The 6,130-nt window shown below is 52.9% G+C and overlaps 1 long non-coding RNA gene across 1 annotated transcript; it reads right to left on the bottom strand.

Moving 5' to 3' along the window:
- Positions 1–1,782: 1,782 nt before the first annotated feature.
- On the bottom strand, positions 1,783–3,623 carry LOC116436039. The gene is made up of 3 exons (XR_004236911.1): positions 3,613–3,623; positions 2,528–2,547; positions 1,783–1,846 (listed from the first exon to the last, which is right to left on the bottom strand). It is a non-coding gene; the product is annotated as an uncharacterized LOC116436039 (long non-coding RNA).
- Between the last annotated feature and the right edge of the window lie 2,507 nt (positions 3,624–6,130).

Here is a 6,130-nt window from a genome sequence, read left to right as displayed (position 1 = left end):
AGTTCTGGGCTAGTTTTCCCAATTTTGGGTGTGGTTTTTTGAGTTTTTTGGGGTTATTTTGGGGGGTTTTTTTGGGTTTTTTGGGAGTTTTTTTCGGGTATTTTTGGGGTAGTTTGAGGGGGGGGTTGGAGTATTTTTGGGGTTATTTTTGGGTGGTCTTTTGTGGTTCTTTGGGGTATTTTTTGGGTTATTTCAGGGGGATTCTATGAAAACCATAGAACCTTCAAGAACCCTACAGAGTCCCCCAGAACCTTCTGGAGCCCCACAGCGCCCCAAAGATCCCCACAGAACCCATAGAGCCCCATAGAATCTTCCAGAGCTCCATAGAATCCAATGGAGCCCCATAGAACCCAATGGGACCCCGTCGAACCTTCTAGAGCCCTGCAGCCCCCCATAGCAGCCCCACAGAGCCTCACAGAGCCTTATAAAGCCCCATAGAACTCCATAGAACCTTCTAGAGCCCCACAGCTCTCCATAGAACCTTCTAGAGCCCCATAGACCCCCATAGAACCCAATGGGACCCCACTGACCCCCACAGAGCCCTACAGAACCTTCTGGAGCCCCACAGAGCCCCATAAAACCCAATGGAACTCCGTAGAACCTTCTGGAGCCCCACAGCGCCCCATAGCAGCCACATAGAGCCCCACAGGACCCCACAGAACCTTCTAGAACCCCATACGACCCAATGGGACCCCATAAACACCCACAGAACCTTCTACATCCCCACAGAGCCCCCCAGACCCTTCTGAAGCCCCATAGAGCCCCACAGAGACCAAAAGGACCTCATAGAAGCTTCTGGAGCCCCACAGAGCCCTGTAGAACCCCATAGAACCCCCACAGAACATTCTAGATCTCCATAGAACCCAATGGGATCCCATAGACCCCCACAGCGCCTCATAGAACCTTCTGGAGCCGCATAGAACTCCATAGAGCCCCACAGAAACTTCTAGGAACGCCACAGAGCCCCACAGAACTTTCTGGAGCCCCATAGAGCCCCACAGGACCCCACAGAACCCCATAGAACCTTCTAGAGCCCCGCAGTGCCCCATAGCAGCCCCACAGAGCCCCACAGAACCTTTTGGAGCCCCACAGAGCCCCATAGAACCCAATGGGACCCCATAGAACCCCACAGAATCCCCTACAACCTTCTAGAGCTCCATAGAGCCCCACAGAACCTTCTAGAACCCCACAGAGCTGCATAGAACCCCATAGAACCCTATGGGGCCTCATAGAACCTTCAGGAGCCGCATAGAACGCAATGGGGACCCATAGAACATTCTAGAAACCCATAGAGCCCCATAGAACCTTCTAGAGCCCCACAGTGCCCCATAGAGCCCCATAGACCCCTATAGAACCCAATGGGACCCCACAGTGCCCCATAGAAGCTTCTGGAGCCTCGCAGAGCCCCATAGATCCTCACAGAGCCCCACAGAGCCCCAGAGAATCTTGCAGAGCTCCAAAGAATCCAATAGGATCCCATAGAAACTTCTAGAACCCCACAGCGCCCCTTAGAGCCCAATGGGACCCCACAGAACCTTCTGGAGCCCCACAGAACCCAATGGGACCCTATAGACCCCCACAGAGGCCCACAGAATCTTCTGGAGCCCCATAGAACCCAATGGAACCCTACAGAATCTTATAGAGCCCTGTAGAACCCAATGGGACCTCATAGAACCTTCTAGAGCCCCACAGCGCCCCATAGGCCCTCAATGAACCCCCTAGAACCTTTTTAGAGCCCCATCGAACCCAATGGGACCCCATAGAACTTTCTAGAAACCCATAGAGCTCCATAGAACCTCATCGAATCCAATAGGGCCTCCTAGAACCTTCTGGAGCTCCATAGAACCTTCTGGAGCTCCATAGAACCAAATGGGACCCCACAGAACCTTCTAGAAACCCATAGAGCCCCATAGAGCCCCACAGAACCTTCTTAGAGCCCCACTGAGCCCCATAGAACCCAATGGAACTCCACAGAACCCCACAGAACCTTCTAGAACCCCACAGAGCTCCATAGAACCCCATCGAATCCAATAGGGCCTCCTAGAACCTTCTGCAGCTCCATAGAACCTTCTAGAAACCCATACAGTTCCATAGCAGCCCCACAGAAACTTCCAGAAACCCATAGAGCCCCATAGAACCATCTAGAGCCCCTCAGTGCCCCATAGAGTCCCATAGACCCCCATAGAACCCAATGGGACCCCACAGCGCCCCATAGAATCTTCCAGAGCTCCAGAGAACCCAATAGAACCCCATAGAAGCTTCTAGAACCAACAGAACCCAATGGGATCCCACAGAGCTCCAGAAAATCCAATGGGACCCCATAGAACATTCTGGGGCCTCATAGAACCCAATGAGACCCCATAGAGCCCCACAGAGTCTTCTAGGACCCCGTAGAACCCCATAGAACTCCATAGAACCTCATAGAACCTTACAGAACCTCACAGAGCCCCGCAGTCCCTTCTGGAGCCCCACAGAGCGCCACAGACCCCCACAGAGCCCCACAGAACCTTCTGGAGTGCAATAGAACCCAATGGGACCCCACAGAACCTTCTGGAGCCTCACAGAGCCCCGTAGAACCCCATAGAACCCCCACGGAACATTCTAGATCTCCATAGAACCCAATGGGATCCCATAGACCCCCACAGCGCCTCCTAGAACCTTCTGGAGCCCCATAGAACCCCATAGAGCCCCACAGAAACTTCTAGGAACCCCACAGAGCCCCACAGAACTTTCTGGAGCCCCATAGAGCCCCACAGGACTCCACAGAACCCCATAGAACCCTCTAGAACCCCACAGCGCCCCATAGAGCCCAATGGGACCCCACAGAATCTTCTGGAGCCCCATAGAACCCAATGGAACCCCACAGAATCTTATAGAGCCCTGTAGAACCCAATGGGACCCCATAGAACCTTCTAGAGCCCCACAGCGCCCCATAGGCCCCCATAGAACCCCATAGAACCTTTTTAGAGCCCCATAGAACCCAATGGGACCCCATAGAACCTTCTGGAGCCCCATAGAACCCCACAGAACCTTCTAGAGCCACACAGAGCCCCATCGAACCCAATGGAACTCCACAGAACCCCACAGAACCTTCTAGAACCCCACAGAGCTCCATAGAACCCCATCGAATCCAATAGGGCCTCCTAGAGCCTTCTGCAGCTCCATAGAACCTTCTGGAGTTCCATAGAACCTTCTGGAGCCCCATAGAACCTTCTAGAAACCCATCGAGCCCCATAGCAGCCCCACAGAACCTTCCAGAAACCCATAGAGCCCCATAGACCCTTCTAGAGCCCCACAGTGCCCCATAGAGCCCCATAGACCCCTATAGAACCCAATGGGACCCCACAGCGCCCCATAGAAGCTTCTGGAGCCCCGCAGAGCCGCACAGAACCTTCTGGAGCCCCACAGCACCCCATAGATTTCCATAGAGACCCACAGAGCCCCAGAGAATCTTCCAGAGCTCCATAGAACCTAATAGGATCCCATAGAAGCTTCTAGAACCCCACAGCGCCCCATAGAGCCCAATGGGACCCTGCAGAACCTTCTAGAGCCCTGCAGCCCCCCATAGCAGCCCCACAGAGCCCCACAGAGCCTTATAAAGCCCCATAGAACTCCATAGAACCTTCTAGTGGCCCACAGCGCCCCATAGAACCTTCTAGAGCCCCATAGTACGCAATGGGACCCCACAAAGCCTTCTAGAGCCCCACAGATCCCCATAGAACCCAATGGGACCCCACTGACCTCCACAGAGCCCCACAGAACCTTCTGGAGCCCCACAGAGCCCCATAGAACCCAATGGAACTCCGTAGAAGCTTCTGGAGCCCCACAGCTCCCCACAGCGCCCCATAGAAACTTCTAGAACCCCACAGACCACCGTAAAACCCCACAGAACCTTCTAGAACCCCATAGAACCCAAGGGAACCCCATAGAACCTCATAGAACATTCTAGAACCCACAGAGCCCCACAGAACCTTCTGGAGCCCCATAGAACCCAATGGGATCCTATAGAAGCTTCTAGATCCCATGGAACCCCACAAACCTTGTAGAGCCCCAAAGAACCCAATGGGACCCCACAGAACTTTCTAGAACCTCATAGAGGTCCATATAACCCCATAGAACCTTCTGGAACCCCACAGCAACCCATAGAGCCTTATCGACCCCCATAGAACCCAGTGGAACCCCACAGAATTTTCTGAAACCCCGTAATGCCCCACAGGACCCCACAGAACCCCACAGAGCCTTCTAGAACCACATAGGACCCAATGGGACCCCATAGACTCCCATAGAACCTTCCAGATTCTAGGTGTAACCCCAACCCTAACCCTAGTTTGAGCCAGGAATCGGGTATTCGGCTGTGGGGAGTTCCAAGCAGAAAGAAGAAGAAGAGGGAGCAAGGTTTGGGCTGGGCTGTGCTCATTTTCCATGCCTTTTGCATGGTGAGTATCCTTGGAGCTTTGTGGTTTTTCCTCCTGGCTTTGTGGTTTTCTCAACCAGAATCCTAGGCCTAACCCTAAACCTAACCCTAACCCTAGACTGAGCCAGAAATCTGGCATTGAGCTGTGGCGAGTTCCGAGAAGAAAGAAGAGGGAGCACGGCTTGGGCTGTGCTGTGCTCATCTTGGGCTGCCTTTTACATGGTGAGTGTCCCTGGGGCTTCTGGCTTTCTGGATTTATCAACCCTAATCCGAGGCATAACCCTAACCCAAGTTTTAAACCTAGCAAGAGCCAGTAATCGGGCATACAGCTGTGGCGAGTTCCGAGCAGAAAGAGGAAGAGGAAGGAAGGTTTTGATGTGCCGAGCTTAACTTTTGCATGGCCAGCGTCCCGGGGTCTCCTGGCTTTGTGCTTTCCTCAATCCTAACCCTAGGTGTAACCCTATCCCTAACCCTAAATCTAGCTTGAGCCAGAAATCCCGCACTGGGCTGTTATGAGTTCCAAGGAGAGAGAAGAAAAGGGAGCAAGGTTTTGACTGTGCTGTGCTCATCTAGGCATGCCTGTCACATAGTGAGTGTCCCTGGAGCACCAGGCTTTGTGGTTTTCTAAACTCTATCCCTTCACGTAACCCTAACCCTAATGCTAACCCTAACCCTAGTTTGAGCCAGAAAATGAGCATTGGGCTGTGGCGAGTTCTAAACAGAATGACGAAGAAGGAGCAAGGTTTTGGATGTGCTGCGCCCACCTTGGCATGCCTTTCGCATGGTGACTATCCCTGGAACTCCCGGCTTTGTGGTTTTCTCAACCCTAACCCTCGGTGTCACCCCAAACCTATCCCTAGTTTGAGTCAGAAATCCTGCATTGGGCTGTGGCGAGTTCCAAGCAGAAAGAAGACTAGGGAGCAAGGTTTTGGCTGTGCCGTGTGCAACATGGCATGCCTTTTGCATGGTCAGTGTCCCTGGAGCTCCTGGCATTGTGGTTTTCTATACCTTAACCCTACGCGTAACTGTCACCCGAACCCTAACCCCAGATTGAGGCAGAAAACGGGCAGTGGGCTGTGGTGAGTTCCAAGCAGAAAGAAGAAGACAGAGAAAGGTTTTGATGTGCCGTGCTCAACTTGGCCTTCCTTCTGCACACTCAGCGTCCCTGGAGCTCCTGGCTTTGTGATTTTCTAAACTCTAACCCTAGGCGTAACCCTAACCATAACCCTAACACTAGTTTTAGCCAGAAATCTGGCATTGAGCTGCGGCGAGTTCCAAGAAAGAAGAAGAGGGAGCAAGGCTTGGGCTGTGCTGTGCTCATCTTGGCATGCCTTTCGCATGGTCAGTGTCCCTGGAGCTCCTGGCTTTGGGGTCTTCTAAACTCTAACTCTAGGCATAATCCTAATGCTAACCCTGACCCCAGTTTGAGCCAGAAATCGAGCACTGGGCTGTGGCGAGTTCTGAGCAGAATGACGAAGAGGGAGCAAGGTTTTGGATGTGCTGCGGTCACCTTGGCATGCCTTTCGCGTAGTGAGTATCCCTGCACCACTTGGCTTTGTGGTTTTCTCAATCCTAACCCTAGGCGTAACTCTAACTTTAACCCTAAGGCAAGCTTGAGTCAGAAATCCCGCATTGTGCGGTGAAGAATTCCGAGCAGATAGAAGAAAAGGCAGCAAGGTTTTGAATGTGCTGCGCTCACCTTGGCATGCCTTTCGC

The sequence above is a fragment of the Corvus moneduloides genome, chromosome 28 (assembly GCF_009650955.1).
Source record: "Corvus moneduloides isolate bCorMon1 chromosome 28, bCorMon1.pri, whole genome shotgun sequence".
Classification (NCBI taxonomy): domain Eukaryota; kingdom Metazoa; phylum Chordata; class Aves; order Passeriformes; family Corvidae; genus Corvus; species Corvus moneduloides.
This window is presented reverse-complemented; position numbering and strand designations above follow the sequence as displayed.